At 44.7% G+C, this 13,795-nt stretch overlaps 1 long non-coding RNA gene across 2 annotated transcripts; it reads right to left on the reverse strand.

Moving 5' to 3' along the window:
* Nucleotides 1–242: 242 nt before the first annotated feature.
* Nucleotides 243–3,182, reverse strand: LOC121571372. 2 transcript variants are annotated; one of them, XR_006001707.2, is made up of 3 exons: nt 2,956–3,182; nt 2,409–2,501; nt 243–479 (listed from the first exon to the last, which is right to left on the reverse strand). It is a non-coding gene; the product is annotated as an uncharacterized LOC121571372 (long non-coding RNA). The 2 variants fall into 2 exon arrangements; XR_006001706.2 differs by having other exon boundaries at nt 243–482.
* Between the last annotated feature and the right edge of the window lie 10,613 nt (nt 3,183–13,795).

The raw sequence follows: 13,795 nt of genomic DNA on the forward strand, positions 1-13,795 counted from the left end.
GCTTTATAGATCCACTTCATTGATTGATTGATTGATTGATGGTAGAATTGTCAAAATACCAGTGGTAAAAGGTGTGTACCTTGATGAAACCTCAAAATGGTACAACGGATTCAAAAATGGAAATTTCAAACCGCAACTGTATGAGAACAAAATGGACATTACATTTTACAATGACATCCTTCATTAAAAACACCTATTTGGTATCTCTTGTATACAAAAACACAATGGAAAATACCGTGGCAGTGACCCTTTAAAACACACCTTGCAGAATAAACGTGTCTTCCTTACCCTCTAACCTCTTTAGCCTAGATGACCGCCACGGGCCCATCGGGGACGGGGTCCCAGACCGCAATGTGCTCGAGCCCCGCCTCTCGGTGACCATCCCCCGGTAGGCAGAGGTTGGTCCCAGCACAGATTCTGTGGCCCAGGAGGCTTCACCGACAACAAGCGGGCCTGTGGTAGAGGACACCGTTCCTGACCTGCTACCAGAAAAAATGAAGGGAGAGAAGAGTTCCAAAAGGCACCTCAGCGTTTAACTACGAAGGTGTTACAAAGTAACCCTGACATTCAGTCTATGACAATTGTCCTCTGGCCTGTCATTCTGCTTAAGACAGTCATTTGTTCTTGAGGCCTGTCATCTTGACTGTGAGCTTTGAGCAGTCCAGCTCCACAAACACTTTCTGGAATGCCTTGAACGTGTACTCCGGCTTTTAGGGGTGGCTGAGATTCAGAGCATACAGTGAGGGGAAAAAGTATTTGATCCCCTGCTGATTTTGTACGTTTGCCCACTGACAAAGACATGATCAGTCTATAATTGTAATGGTAGGTTTATTTGAACAGTGAGAGACAGAATAGCAACAAAATCCAGAAAAACGCATGTCAAAAATGTTATAAATTCTTTTGCATTTTAATGAGGGAAATAATATTTGACCCCTCTGCAAAACATGACTTTGATTGCCAACAAGGGTTTCGCCACCAAGTACTGAGGTCAGACGTTTCTTGTAGTTGGCCACCAGGTTTGCACACATCTCGGGAGGGATTTTGTCCCACTCCTCTTTGCAGATCTTCTCCAAGTCATTAAGGTTTCGAGCCTGACGTTTGGCAACTCGAACCTTCAGCTCCCTCCACAGATTTTCTATGGGATTAAGGTCTGGAGACTGGCTAGGCCACTCCAGGACCTTAATGTGCTTCTTCTTGAGCCACTCCTTTATTGCCTTGGCCGTGTGTTTTGGGTCATTGTTATGCTGGAATACCCATCCACGACCCATTTTCAATGCCCTGGCTGAGGGAAGGAGGTTCTCACCCAAGATGACGGTACATGGCCCCGTCCATCATCCCTTTGATGCGGTGAAGTTGTCCTGTCCCCTTAGCAGAAAAACACCCCCAAAGCATAATGTTTCCACCTCCATGTTTGACGGTGGGGATGGTGCTCTTGGGGTCATAGGCAGCATTCCTCCTCCTCCAAACACGGCGAGTTGAGTTGATGCCAAAGAGCTCGATTTCGGTCTCATCTGACCACAACACTTTCACCCAGTTCTCCTCTGAATCATTCAGATGTTCATTGGCATACTTCAGACGGGCCTGTATATGTGCTTTCTTGAGCAGGGGGACCTTGCGGGCGCCGAAAAGGATTTCAGTCCTTCACGGCGTAGTGTGTTACCAATTATTTTCTTGGTGACTATGGTCCCAGCTGCCTTGAGATCATTGACAAGATCCTCCCGTGTAGTTCTGGGCTGATTCCTCACCGTTCTCATGATCATTGCAACTCCACGATGTGAGATCTTGCACGGAGCCCCAGGCCAAGGGAGATTTACAGTTCTTTTGCGTTTCATCCATTTGCGAATAATCGCACCAACTGTTGTCACCTTTTCACCAAGCTGCTTGGCGATGGTCTTGTAGCCCATTCAAGCCTTGTGTAGGTCTACAATCTTGTCCCTGACATCCTTGGAGAGGTCTTTGGTCTTGGCCACGGCGGAGAGTATGGAATCTGATTGATTGCTTCTGTGGACCGGTGTCTTTTATACAGGTAACACGCTGAGATTAGGAGCATTCCCTTTATGAGTGTGCTCCTAATCTCAGCTCGCTACCTGTATAAAAGACACCTGGGAGCCAGACATCTTTCTGATTGAGAGGGGGTCAAATACTTTTTTCCTCATTAAAATGCTAATCAATTTATAACATTTTGGACATGCGTTTTTTTCTGGAATTTTTTGCTGTTATTCTGTCTTTCACTGTTCAAATAAACCTACCATTCAAATTATAGACTGATTATTTCTTTGTCAGTGGGCAAACGTACAGAATCAGCAGGGGATCAAATACTATTTTCCCCTCACTGTATGTCATGCCAAGAAGAATGGCAGAAGCCTTTGCAAAACTCAGACCGGTGATCACTTAAGGATGACGCCTACCTCCTCTGGACCATCACTCGCCACGGCACCCTCCTAGTTGATAGCATAGATTTCCTTTACATGTTCTTGCAGGAAATGACCCCCCTCAGCTTCCTGTAAAATAAATAACACACAAATACAGACATTCTGTCAATGTGGGGAACACATTTTATTGCACCTGGACTACGACATGCCCTTATTTGTTATCAGATTGCAGTGAACTTTCTCTCCCTCTCACACACACCCACACACACACGTCATCGAATATTCATGGAGGAAAATGCTTTATTGCCCCCACATGGTAGTCTTTAATGAGGCCACCTCCAGTAAAGCTGAACAATAATTCCTCACTGAACTCACATCATGACCCTGATATAGAATAAAATCACAGATCTCATTGGATTCAATCTGTGCATGTGAAATCTATGAAATCACCGACCCAAGTATCCTATATTAGCAAAAGGTGTACAATGCTTGGGTAGCACAGCGGGGCCTGTGGCTTAAATTGCAGCACCGAACATCAGCCAGCTAAATACAAAACAGTGCATTTTTCCTGAGGATACTTTACCATCCAGCATGACCCGCAATCTGTCTGAAAGTACTCCTCCCTTGGAATGGAATAAGGACAGCAGCTTAGGGGTGTCCTGCATAAACCTTGCCTCAAGATGCTTTGCGGTGAGCCTGTGGAATTGTTCATTGATCTGAAAGACAAATACTGAAATATCATCAAGCAAGGCTCATAACAAAGAGGTTTGTCATAGTGAAGACATATCATTTGGCATTTTCTTTTTTTGCCTGCTGACTCACCTGAGAGGCTTCTAAACAGAGCAGGCTATCTGTCTTTCATGTCTTCAACACTGGGACACTGGTTGATCACTTCCTGTCTTTTGGCGTGCAAATGTATTGGTCATATTTCCTGGAATCACCCTTGTGTGGTCCTTCTTTGCATGTTACTAATTCTATTCTCTGAGCGGCCACATCTGTTAAAAGAAGAATCTAGACGACTAAACATAACCATTAACCCATTTTATCAAGACCCTGCAACTACAACAAGTAGCTACGAATTGTGACAAAATTGATTATTTCCATAGCCATTACAGCAGCTAGCTTTTAGCTAACGTACGTTAGCAATCAAGGGCTGACACACGATTGATATGCTACTAGCTAGCTCGCGCTAATACACATGGGCAGACAAACCTAAATTAGCTAACGTTAGCTTAGCAAGTAACCTAGCTAGCACAAGCACCCTTATGTTAGCTAGCTACCTTCTAGCTAAAGGTAGTATGACAAAAAAGAGGACGAGGAAACGTAGCGTGGAACCCCGTATTCTCGGCATATTCAACAGGGTTTTAAATAATTCATTACCTTCAACAGTGTTATCTTGTGATCAAGCCATCAATGTTAGGTGATTATTGGTGGTGTCAAAATGTTAGCTAACGGGTTAGCAATTAGCAAGTTTGACATTTCAGTGGAAATACTACTATTATCAGCTTTTTGATGAGCGGTTTTGGAAAAAAAACGTCACGTATTATCGCAATTCGGCCCCAAGTTATTGGCCACCTTACTATTCAGTTCCATTACAAGATATATCCGTTCAATTTTGTTCAAGAAGAGACACACCGACCGCGTACCGGAAGTGTTTGACTAGTTGGCTAGGCTTCCGGTAAAAAATAATGATTTGCCTGTCCACTTTTCATTGCGTGGCCCTCTTGAGGACGATTAAAAAATGGTCCATCACCAACATATTCAGTGTTGTAACCAAATAATGTCTCATCATTTGTTTTACAGATTCATCTTATGTTGTGAGAAAGTAGATAACAGTTGAATTCTAAAATATGAGTATTAATAATTTACATCAAATAAACCTTTAATTTCAGTTATGTGCATTGACATAAACAATGAAAACACTTGGAGTTTGTTGCAGAGATGCACTTGGAAAGTAAAGGAAGAACTACACAAGAGTGGTTCCATAAATATATATATATATTACATTTTAGACTTTTATTTTTTTGTACAAATAAATAATTTCATCTGAACACAAACAATTCAATCTCGACCAATGGTCACAAAAATCACAATAATAATCCAGCTCCACCGCTACCTCTTGATCCCACTGCACACACCTGCAGTGGAACCAGTGCTGACAGAAGTCACAGCACAACCATGGCACCTCGGATCTACACTCCTGAGAGGAGCTTGCAGGCGGATCACGCTCCCCGCAGCGAGCACAGCAGGTGGTCTTCTTTTATACCAAATAATACAAATGGATTAATATGGTTTTACAAAATGTAGAAGTTCTTCAGCAACAATAGTAATTGATACAACTGAGAGAGAGAGAGAGAAAAACAGATGAAGTACCTGAGAGCGGTGCCATGGGTGGCGTGACCGCTGGAGCTTTTCTCTTCCTTCTCTGTGCTGCAGTTTGAGAAAAAGTACTGTTAGACAGAGCATGTTTCATGAAAACCCTTTTCAACTTTTTTACACCAATACCTCTGGAGGAAGCTGCAGAGGTTTTGGAGGAGGTGGAGATGACTTGAGGGCTGGTGCTATGCACTGTAGATATGTAAAGAGAGATTCTGTTGTTTACATTGCTGTTGTATAAAACACATAACAAACAGTCATTTCTTCGTAATTTAACACGCGTTTACCTGTGGAGGTGGCGGTATTCAAATTGCAGGGGGCCAGGGACACCAGACGAGGCCGCTAAGGTGGTGTGATCAGGGGAGTCTGAGGAGGCAGTTGGTCCAGAGGAGGCCGTGTTGGTGGTGACAGACAGGGTGGGTGGGTGGTGTGCATCGCGGTGGCGGTGGACAAAACCGCCGACGATGGCTTGGAGGAGCCGGTGTTTGTAACGGTGGGGTTGAGGGGCCGACGACGGTGTGGCCGGGAGAGTAGGCACGTGGCCTTCTGCAGCTGGGGACTCCGGCGGCTCCTACAGGTGTTGCACACCGGGAGGCACTGGCAGTGGTGATACAGCTGTCAGGAGTGGTTCCAGCAGGGGGTCCTGCAGAGGCGATGGCGCCAATGGTCTCATCCACGGCAGCCCTCTCCTGTGCCCTCTGTGTTCTGAGGGCTGCCCGACGCTCTTTCCCCTCTCCTTCTCACCCCTCTCCTGCCACCGGCACGTGTATTCCTCCCCGGTGAGGCACGTGGCGATCACAGCGACTCTTCTGTATCGGTCCAGCCGATACTTCAGGACAGTAAGGATGTGCCCCAGGTCCTTCGCTATCAGCCCACCCTCTATTAGAGGGTGCTCTTCTAGAGCTAGGCCTGGGACTGGAGCAGGGACTGGGACTGGAGATGGGGCTGAGGGTCCTCCTGCGGTCGCTGGGGAGGAGGCGCTGACGGATGGCACAGTGCTGCTGGTTCCAGGAGAGGCGGTGGTGGGACTCAGTAGGGACCGAGACAACATTAAACGGGACCCTTCAATGGCTGAAGGGTCAAGAAGGGAAGAGGGCACACTTCTTAAACCCTTCCACCACATAGCGCATGTCCTTGCATCGCTGGTACGAGTAGCGGAATACTCTGGCAAATTCTGATTTGTTTACCATGTAGGAGTGGTCAAAATGGCTATGGTCTCCAGCTACCTCGGAGAACTCAGCCTTTAAAGGGCCAAAGTATGCCACGTCCAGCGGCTGCAGGACACGGGTGCAGTGTGGTGGAAGACAAAGAAGTATAACCCCTTCCCTTAGTGCCGCCGCGATCACCTCCGGGTCCATGTGGCTCTTGTGCCCATCGAAGAGGAGAAGGAGAGGGCGCTCCTTCACTGCATGCTTAAAGAAGTGCAGAAACCACTTCCTGAACAGGTCCCCGTCAATGTAGCCACTGCTAGCCAAGGCTTGGAGGGGGGCCTCCCAGTGTGTAGTGGCCACCGGGGAAACATCCTCCCCAGCTGCGTTGAAGCAGGCCAGCACTGTGATGTGCTCCTTGGTCCCAGGAGCCTGCTGGTACACGTGTTTTGCGCCCCGGGGAGCCAGCACTTTGTGCCTGCTCTGGTCGCTACGAAACCCAGACTCATCGCAGTTGTAGATTTGTCTGGGTTTCTCCCTCAACCCACTCTCCACCAAGTGCTTCTCATAAGAAGCGAAGAAGGTGTCCGTCGTCGGACGTGTGGCACACTCAGCACTCCCCCTGTCCTGGGTGTCCAGCCTCCTCATGCTCAGGATCATGTGCCTCCTCCTGAACATTTCCCACCACCGCTTCCCCAGTGGCGGGATTGTTTCCCCTGGGTGCCGAAACCTACAATAGAATAGAATAGAATATATACAGTGGGGGAAAAAAGTATTTAGTCAGCCACCAATTGTGCAAGTTCTCCCACTTAAAAAGATGAGAGGCCTGTAATTTTCATCATAGGTACAAGTCAACTATGACAGACAAAATGAGATTTTTTTTCTCCAGAAAATCACATTGTAGAATTTTTTATGAATTTATTTGCAAATTATGGGGAGCTCGAGGTGATTTAGTCCTCCAACCGCTAGAGAGTGTCAGAGGTTAGGGGGAAATTAGCTACAAGTTAGCTAGCTAGTTAGCTAGTCTAGGCTACGTTAGCTAGTAACACATGACCAAACGAGAGCTCGCTAACCATCGGTCACATACGACCCAACAAATGCGCAGACAAAACATGTAATAAAAAAACTGTCATTACAATAATGCACATTTGGCCAGCATAGATTTGACTTGCAAAAGCGGCTGATTTTTGCGCATAATTTCCTGTATTTATGTTAAATTCTTTGGAATACATTCACCACACTAAATCATGTTCACATGCACAAACAAATAATTTATTTCAAGATTTAAAGTTTAAGGGAGTGAGTACTCAATTGGACGACATTTCATTGTTACATACCTAGTCTCAGCTCAGCTTATTATCAGACTTCTTGAGGTAGTGACCGTTTCAACTCCTGTTGTCTTTCGCAGCAATAGTATCTCTTCTTCTGTCACTAACTTCGGGGTGCAGCGCATATGGTTCAGTGGCGCTCATCAGCGCCATCTACCGTCGGGGAGTTTGAAAAAAGGAACGAACGAGTCTCTGATCTTGTCAATATCAGCATTTTGCTCTACTTACCGTGAAGTAAAATCATAATAGTCATCATCATAATAGTAGTACATTACAGTATATATTTGAGTAAAATAGTACAATTTAAAGGGAGTATGTCAGGGTCAATTACTGACAAATGAGAACACACTAATCCTCAGGGGTCATTTTGGGGCAAAACGCACCAATTTGTGAAGGTTTTGTTTTGATTGAAGAGCAAGAAAAGTATTAATTGGTTCCACTTCTTTCCCTTCTAAATGCGTTTGCCTAAGGACAGCCAGTATACACATATCTAAATGTTATAAAATATTGTTGTTTTTTTTGCCACTCAGAACACAGACATTTACCTTAAGGGGAGTTACCCTCATTTTAGAATTCCCACCCATACATTTTCATGACAGTGTTCCTAATCTGCAGTAGGCAAAGCAGTTGAAAATCGGTAGGTTAACACCAAACCGTGAAGTGATTATGAATTCAGAGCAGTCGGATTAGGTCATAGTCAAATACATTTGAACAAATGAACAACAATATCACACGGAAAGTGATGTGAGCATTGCATTGTGGAAAGCAATGACTTTACAAGAACATGTATTGCAATGCGAAGCATGTATTTCTAGATTAAACACTGATTCTGTGTGGTGAATAAGTACCTGTATGATTTGGTGTGCTCTACTTGAACATGTGCTTAGAGTTTTGAAACCACTGCCTATATGATGAGCTGTTGTTGTATTTTTTTTTTACCACATACTTATGAAAATTGCACCGATTGAGAGATGATGGCTCTCTGAGCCTACGGTGAAGAGTACTTCTGATCCAGCAGGTGGTGCTAAGATCCCTCCCTATATTACTTGAATGATGAGTTGACTTATTCCTTATAGCTCCTAATGATTTTAAGGCCAGTGTTGGCAAACATTACTTCTGCTCCAGCAGGTGGCCATGAAATCCCTCCCTAGATGACTTGACTGACCAGTTAGTTGATGGACTCCTTATAGCTCTTAATGATTTTAAGCAGAGTGTTGGCCACATGACTTCTGGTCCAGCAGGTGCCTTTTATTTCAACGCCTCAGGCAAGTAAAACGTGCAATACGTAGCTTTTAGACGGGTTAGTTAACAACATACATGGTGAGAAATGTAGAGGTGCGCATATATAATAAGCCATTTAACAGACGCTTTTATCCAAAGCGACATACAGTCATGTGCGCATACATTTATACGTCCCGGGGATCGAACCCACTACCCTGGCGTTACAAGCGCCATGCTCTACCAATTTAGCTACAGAGGACCACGAATAAATATATCAATTGTGCCTTTTTGATGGAAATATGGAGGTGGGATTTTGGAGATCAAGTCATAATTTATGCGCGCTCTCTGCGAATAAGGCGGGCCAGCTGGATGTCCTAGGACACGATGGTCACCCTCTTTGCGTGGATGGCACACAGTTTGGTGTCCTCGAACAGACCGACCAGGTAAGTCTCGCTAGCCTCCTGCAGGGCCATCACGGCGGAGCTCTGGAAGCGCAGGTCGGCGATTTTTCTCCACAGGCGCTGGAAAGGCACAATGCGGATGAGCAGCTCAGTGGCCCTTTGGTAACGACGGATCTCTCTGAGACACGGTGCCGGGCCTGTAACTGGGAGGCGCTCCTGCGTGCAGACTTGGCGTTGAGCTGCTTCCTGTAGGCTTTGCCAAGGGTGAATTTGCAGTCAGCGTATAGCCTCGAAATGCCCATGTGAAATGTATAAAGCCGGCAGTGGCATCTGCTGATTGGACACCATCTCCCCACCACCCCGATTGGCCCATTGCGGAGGACTCCTCTGTCGGTTACTGGAAGGGATGCTTTGCTTCTTTTTTTTAGGACCGCGCGCCCAACACAATACACTGGGCACCCAAAACAATAGTACACTAAGCGCGTGCGTACAATAGCACACTGCTGGCCCTTTGCGCGCAATAATAGTCGTCAAAGTCAAGAGTGAAATATTGTGTTATATTTTAATGCTAGCCTGTTATGGCAAACGAGGCCAATGGTACACTGCCTGCACACAACTACACACTGCACGCCGGCAAAAGCACACTGTGCGCGCGCAACAGCACACTGACGGCCCTTTATGCGGAATAATGGTCTCCAAAGTCCAGAGTGAAATCTTGTGTTCTAATCTAATGCTTGCCTGCTATGGCAAACGAGGCCTAGTAGGTGTTATTGTTCATTCATGGCCTCATGTGGGAACATGATATAGTGCCATGTACAGTGGGGAAAAAAAGTATTTAGTCAGCCACCAATTGTGCAAGTTCTCCCACTTAAAAAGATGAGAGAGGCCTGTAATTTTCATCATAGGTACACGTCAACTATGACAGACAAATTGAGAAGAAAAAAATCCAGAAAATCACATTGTAGGATTTTTAATGAATTTATTTGCAAATTGTGGTGGAAAATAAGTATTTGGTCACCTACAAACAAGCAAGATTTCTGGCTCTCACAGACCTGTAACTTCTTCTTTAAGATGCTCCTCTGTCCTCCACTCATTACCTGTATTAATGGCACCTGTTTGAACTTGTTATCAGTATAAAAGACACCTGTCCACAACCTCAAACAGTCACACTCCAAACTCCACTATGGCCAAGACCAAAGAGCTGTCAAAGGACACCAGAAACAAAATTGTAGACCTGCACCAGGCTGGGAAGACTGAATCTGCAATAGGTAAGCAGCGTGGTTTGAAGAAATCAACTGTGGGAGCAATTATTAGGATATGGAAGACATACAAGACCACTGATAATCTCCCTCGATCTGGGGCTCCACACAAGATCTCACCCCGTGGGGTCAAAATGATCACAAGAACGGTGAGCAAAAATCCCAGAACCACACAGGGGGACCTAGTGAATGACCTGCAGAGAGCTGGGACCAAAGTAACAAAGCCTACCATCAGTAACACACTACGCCGCCAGGGACTCAAATCCTGCAGTGCCAGACGTGTCCCCCTGCTTAAGCCAGTACATGTCCAGGCCCGTCTGAAGTTTGCTAGAGTGCATTTGGATGATCCAGAAGAGGATTGGGAGAATGTCATATGGTCAGATGAAACCAAAATATAACTTTTTGGTAAAAACTCAACTCGTCGTGTTTGGAGGACAAAGAATGCTGAGTTGCATCCAAAGAACACCATACCTACTGTGAAGCATGGGGGTGGAAACATCATGCTTTGGGGCTGTTTTTCTGCAAAGGGACCAGGACGACTGATCCGTGTAAAGGAAAGAATGAATGGGGCCATGTATCGTGAGATTTTGAGTGAAAACCTCCTTCCATCAGCAAGGGCATTGAAGATGAAACGTGGCTGGGTCTTTCAGCATGACAATGATCCCAAACACACCGCCCGGGCAACGAAGGAGTGGCTTCGTAAGAAGCATTTCAAGGTCCTGGAGTGGCCTAGCCAGTCTCCAGATCTCAACCCCATAGAAAATATTTGGAGGGAGTTGAAAGTCTGTGTTGCCCAGCAACAGCCCCAAAACATCACTGCTCTAGAGGAGATCTGCATGGAGGAATGGGCCAAAATACCAGCAACAGTGTGTGAAAACCTTGTGAAGACTTACAGAAAACGTTTGACCTGTGTCATTGCCAACAAAGGGTATATAACAAAGTATTGAGAAACTTTTGTTATTGACCAAATACTTATTTTCCACCATAATTTGCAAATAAATTCATTAAAAATCCTACAATGTGATTTTCTGGATTTTTTTTCTCATTTTGTCTGTCATAGTTGACGTGTACCTATGATGAAAATTACAGGCCTCTCTCATCTTTTTAAGTGGGAGAACTTGCACAATTGGTGGCTGACTAAATACATTTTTTCCCCACTGTATGTAAGAAATAGTCGACATAATTGTGTATACACCCACTCAATTGGTTGGCTCTTAAAATAGCCTTTGGAGGTTGAGTTGTCAAGTTGAAGCCGCTGTAGCGAATTTACTTGGCTTTGACGGTCTTCTTGGGGAGTAGGTAATGGGGAATGATGTGAGGCTTCTTGTTTGCACGGGCAACGTCTCAGCAACTCCAGGATCTCAGCAGTCAGGCACTCGAGCACGGCAGCCAGGTAGACTGGTGCGACAGCACCCACACGCTCGGCGTAGTTGCCTTTGCGCATCAGCCTGGGCATCTCGTAATCCATCTTGATTTAAATGTTCATGTAAAATTTGTTCCCAACATTGAAAGAATGTCTGTGTTTGTGTGTTATATTTTTTCCAGCAAGATGAAGGGGGTGATGTCCTGCAGGACCTAGCACAACATGTAAGGAAAATCGTTGTGTACTAACCTGGGATATTTACGTTAAGGATTATGTTGACCAATAGATGACAGTATTGACTCAATACGGGGTTTGCTTTCCGCTATCCGTCGCCGTTTAAATGTCTGACATATAACCGTGCTCGAGAAAACCACAGGTAGCGTAATGTATTTCAGCAGATTTTGTGCGTTTCTGTGTGAAAAGACACGAATTTATGTGCTACTTAATTCGTGCGAAAAGACACCAATTTAACCAGTAGGCTACACACAACAACCATAAACGGATAGCCTATTTTTCTTTATTTTCTTTATTATGGCTAATTAAACGTTATGAATATACAGAAATGTTGTCTTTATTTAATAATGTTTCAAACATTGTAGTTGTATGCCTTTGTACTGTTTGAGATTTTCTGAACATCATTTGTGAGAAAATACACACATTTACGTGCAACTTAATTCGTGGGAAAAGTTGTTTTATTAATGCTAACGCTGTTTTTTATGCTTGATTTCGATTAATACTTTGGGATACTGGTGCACTTTTGGTCAGAAAGGCCCCTTTTCCGTGTAGGCAACAGTACACGATTTTCTTCATAATGCATTTCATATTTCGTAGAGTCTAAATTACACAATTTTCTTCATAATTCATTTAATACATGTTAAAGAGGTTAATGTAAAAATAATGAAATATGTCGGCTTTCACTTATGGCACTTCCAAGGCCTTTCTATTATGGTTATGTCAATCATATTATATACTTAGGCTATTGTAACGCGTTCAACCAGTTAGCAAGTCAGAAATGTCCGTTTCCTAGTACCGACTAGCACTTGAATGCTGTATTATGCCAACTTCACATTCTCGTGGAAAATGGGAAGTTGTAACTCCATTATGATTGTGTTCAAGTGGTTTTGAAGTCGGAACAATTCTTAAACCAATAAGATTGGCAACAACATTTTCACTATTTCTCACTTGTAATTCCTACTTGGAGGGTCATTCAAGTGAAACTTTCTAGTCGGAACTAGGTATTTCCGATAACTCTGATAGCACCCTGAACACGACATTAATATGTGTGATCGACAACAGTAGGGTCTGGGTCCCGGCGTGTCCAGTCCCCATACCCATTCCATAGGAGTGAGTGTCAGTAGTCTACTATATGTCCGTGTTATGTGAAGTAAGTATGGTGATTATTATTAAGGTTCTGGTCGTCTGAGATACCAACAAGTAAGGCTATACAACATACAATATCAATGAATATATATTTTCTCCTATTAGTGTATTTGAGTTTGTTCTGTCGTTTCTGGATGATTCAATTGAAATTGCAACCAACTTTCTATGGCTTGTTTTAGATATAGTGATATTTGAGAGATTATTTCATTTCAAATAACTGAAAGTGAGAGGTTGTAATTTGAATAAAGGGGGGAAATGCCATTATTGAACATGTGGTGATTAGAACAAAAGATTTCACTCTTGACTTTGGCGAATATTATTGCGCGGCAGTGTCCTAATGCCTGCGCGCAGTGGACTATTGGCATCGTTTGCCATAGCAGGCTGGCATTAGATTAGAACATAAGATTTCACTCTTGACTTCAGCGACTATTATTGCGCATAAAGGTCCGGCAGTGTTCTATTGTTTTGGGCGCGCAGTGTATTATTGCGGGCGCACACAAAGTGTATTGTTTTTTGGCGTAAAGTGTGTTGTTTTGGGTGCTATGTATTGTTTTGGGCGCGCAGTGTACTGTTTTGGGTGTGCGGTCAAAAAAAAAAGAAGCAAAGCATCCCTTCCGATAGCCGACAGAGGAGGCCTCCGCAACGGGCCAATCGGGGTGGTGGGGAGATGGTGTCCAATCAGCAGATGCCACTGCCGGCTTTATACATTTCACATGGGCATTTCGAGGCTATACTCCGACTGTCTAAGAAGGAAGCTAGCGCCATGGCCAGAACCAAGCAAACCGCTCGCAAATCCACCTGTGGCAAAGCCTACAGGATGCAGCTCACCGCCAAGGCTGCGCGCAGGAGCGCCTCCCTTGTTACAGGCCCGGCACCGTGTCTCAGAGAGATCCGTCGTTACCAAAGCTCCACTGAGCTGCTCATCCGCAATGTGCCCTTCCAGCGCC

This window comes from Coregonus clupeaformis, chromosome 8 (assembly GCF_020615455.1).
Source record: "Coregonus clupeaformis isolate EN_2021a chromosome 8, ASM2061545v1, whole genome shotgun sequence".
In the NCBI taxonomy this organism is placed as follows: domain Eukaryota; kingdom Metazoa; phylum Chordata; class Actinopteri; order Salmoniformes; family Salmonidae; genus Coregonus; species Coregonus clupeaformis.